General features: G+C 39.0%; 1 pseudogene; it reads left to right on the forward strand.

Annotated features, from left to right (window-relative positions):
* The first annotated feature begins 2258 nt into the window (after positions 1-2258).
* On the forward strand, positions 2259-3298 carry LOC123284104 (olfactory receptor 2T12-like; annotated as a pseudogene).
* Positions 3299-3686: the final 388 nt, after the last annotated feature.

Raw genomic sequence — 3686 nt, forward strand, 5'->3', positions numbered from 1 at the left:
TGTGTGTGTGTCCATGTGTGTATCTCTCTATCATCTATCTATTTCATCTTCACATTTCCAGAGCATTCAGTTAAATGATCAAATTGACATTTTGTGCCATGGCTTTCTAGCTATTGTTTATGTGGGAAAAATAGCAACTAATGATATAGACCAACAAATAAAATTGAAATTAATAATTTTGTTTCAATGTGCAAAATGACTTTGGAAATTACTTCAAAATTCATTCATGCACAAAATATCTTAATTATTTTAGTAATCTGTTAAGAAGCTTTGTAATTTAAAACATATAAATGCAGCAAGGTTAAGTAACTGACTCCTCATCACATATATAGAAAATGATTCTCAAACCAGGAGTTCTGTATCTTGAGCCCAGAGTTCTTTATCCATACATCCCCACATCAATATGATCAGTCTGAGGGTGGTTTAAAGTTATAATGGAGGCTGAGAGAGCCTGCAGGCAAGGAATCACGGTCTGTGGCTATAAGAGGAGAAAGATATCTTAAATAGTGTACAAAACAAGGAGCTGAATGCACTAGATAGGAGGTAGTGCAAATCACTAAGGCTTGGCAAGGCCTCGATTAGGTAGACTGCTTATGTGTCTGGTATCAGTGGTTAAACAAGCCATCGCAAAGGTGCTGGTGTTCCTGTGTGTTGTTGTATCCGTTCAAACGTGAATGCTGACGTGGTGGAGGTAGCACTTTAATGAGCCATTAGCACTGACTTTCCATAGGTCTCTTAAAGAGACTGCCTATGTGTTAAATGGCTCTGCAAGACATGGGCTCTGTCTGCCGCCTAATTTTTATAGTATTAGAGTATTCACAAAATCAAACCCTTCGGGTTATAAAGCATCATCACTATCTCTGTCTCTGTAGTAAACAATTACCAATCAATTACCAGACAATTCCAGAAAACAGGCTCAGAGGGTATTGTGTCTCTAAGGCTTCGGATGAAATATTTTTGGACTGTCCATGTCAGAAATAAAGAGGTCTGCAAACCTGTCCATAAACAAAATTGGCAAATTTGTGCATTTTTCTGCTAATAAAAGAGGAGAGTTGGCTCCATGCACCTATATGCTCTTCTGCTCTTCATGAATTTACAAGTTTTGTTCTTAGTATGGAGTTTAAACGATGTCAAACACTAAAAAATCTTACTTATGTTCAGTGTATAGCAGCTCTCAATCTGTGAACCCTTCCTCATAAAGCCATGCTCATTTCTGTGGGCTCAGTCATTTTGTTTGTGTCTCCAAAGAAAATAGATCTGTTTTGTTAAATATTAAACAACCATCCTCAGAAGATAGGCCAAATATGTAATTTAAGCATTTTTAAAATATTTTTCCTCTCAGATATATTTATACTTCACCTGTGACTAATAATTATGCTTCATGTAATATGGTTGTTTTAAAACTGCTTCCTTTTCTTTTTAATCACCTTACTCGTTGTTATAGTTATTGCTATGCTCTCCAAGCATTTACTCTCATCAAAGGTCCTCTCATGCTTGCCTTTCATACTCACCTGATCGTTGCAAGCCTCCATGACGGTACATTGTGTCGTGAAACGATGCGTAGGGCATGGCTCCAAGTCCTAGTAAGCTGGGGAAAGAAATGTGCATTTTATTCCAAGTGTGATGGAAACAGACTGAAGGTTTCAGAGCAGAGAGTGATGAACTAGCATAGCCGCACTTTAAAATCAGGTAATAAAAATAGTTATTTAATGAGAGGAAGTAACATTTTCATCAATTATTGGGGATATTATGTTCCTTCAGTGGGGAAACTTTGTTATACTCATCTGTTCCCTTCTGTGGCCCTTGTAACCCACAGTGAAATAGCTGTAATTTTTTGTTTCTTAAAAAAATAACTAATTTGAGTATGTTAAAATTTCCAAAATTTGAAAAGAATTCATCTAAGACTCAAAGAAATATAAATAGCAAATGTTTAAATAAGTGTTTATTTTCTAACTTGGTTAAATTTTGGTTTCAGTACACATAAGAAAAGCACAATAATAATAATTATTAAATAATATAAAAAACAGCCAAATTAACTACTTACAATTCTATAATCTTTGAAAGCTTTTTTCTACTTTTGATTCATTTTGATCTATTATACCAACCAACCAATATATCATTGTGTGAAATACATAGACTAACGTTATTTAAAACAGTGAAAGGCTGAGTTACAGAGAAGTGGAATAACAGGTCAAGCAGAAGCATCTTAACTGGGATGTAGGGCTTTGAGTCAGGACCTTGGATTCCATATCCAGCACATGTGCAGAAGTTATGAAGCCAAACTAAGGTTTGTAGATGATGAAAGTCCCTTCCTTCTCTATTTTTCCATTTGCAGAATCACACCAGAAGAAATCGTGGAGAAGAGAAACACAACATCAGACTTCATTCTTCTAGGACTCTTTAAACATACAAGACCCCACCTCTTTCTCTTCATGGTGGTGCTGACAACGGCCATTGCTTCTCTTATGGGCAATGTCGTCATGCTTCTCCTGATTTACTGGGACCCCCGGCTCCACACACCCATGCATTTCCTACTGAGCCAACTCTCCCTCATGGATGTGATGCTGGTTGCCACGATCATTTCCAAAATGGCTGCTGACTACTTGACTGGCAAGAAGTCCATCTCCCCTGCTGGTTGTGTGCTGCGGCTCTTTTTTCACTCACACTGGGTGGCGGCGAGAGTTTCCTTTTAGAGCCATGTCCTATGACCGCTACGTGGCTGTTTGCCATCCACTGAGATATCCTGTCCTCATGAGCCAGCAATTATGCCTGAGAATGACTTTGGGGTCTTGGTTCCTGGGGGCAGCTGATGGGCTCATGCAGGCTGCTGCTACCCTGAGCTTCCCATTTTGCGGTGCACGTGAGATCGACCATTTGTTCTGTGAGGCCCCCATGCTGGTGCGTTTGGCTTCTGCTGACACATCAGTCTTCGAAAATGTAATGTACATCTGCTGTGTGTTAATGCTTCTGGTCCCCTTTTCCCTCATCCTGACCTCCTACAGTTTTATCGTCGCAGCTGTTCTCCAGATGCATTCTAGAGAAGCCTGCAAGAAGGCTTTTGTCACCTGCTCCTCACATTTGGCTGTGGTGGGACTCTTTAATGGAGCTGCCATTTCCACCTACATGAGACCCAAATCCTACAGGTCAGCTGACCTTGATAAGGTCGTGTCAGCATGCTACACTGTCTTCACCCCTGTGCTGAACCCCCTCATCTACAGTCTGAGGAACAGCGAGGTCAAGGGGGCCCTGAGAAAGGTGGCTGGGGAAATGTGTAAATTTAAAATGACAGCAAACTTAGTCTCATTCTTCAAATTATTCAATGCTAAACGAGTCTAATTTCCTGAAGTCGTTAACATTTAAACATATGGTAATTCTCTCTCCTTTAATAAGGCTTGAAGAGAAAGTTAAATTCTTTGATCAGTATAATAGGAAGTTGTTAAGAATTACGTGAGACTACCATACTAAGAGAGGCTATTTTTTGAGCACTTACTATTTGCTATGCTCCACACCAAGCAATTTTTATACATTACTTTGCATCCTATTAACAACTATATGATATAAGTACTTTGACACCCATCTTCTAAGTGAGAAAATGGAGGCATGGGAAACTAATATTGTTCTCAGTATCACGCAGCAAATAAGTGTTAAAATGTGACTCCCAAACTTGTCCTTTAAGTTGGTATATT

Source organism: Equus asinus, unplaced genomic scaffold (assembly GCF_041296235.1).
Source record: "Equus asinus isolate D_3611 breed Donkey unplaced genomic scaffold, EquAss-T2T_v2 contig_655, whole genome shotgun sequence".
Taxonomy (NCBI): domain Eukaryota; kingdom Metazoa; phylum Chordata; class Mammalia; order Perissodactyla; family Equidae; genus Equus; species Equus asinus.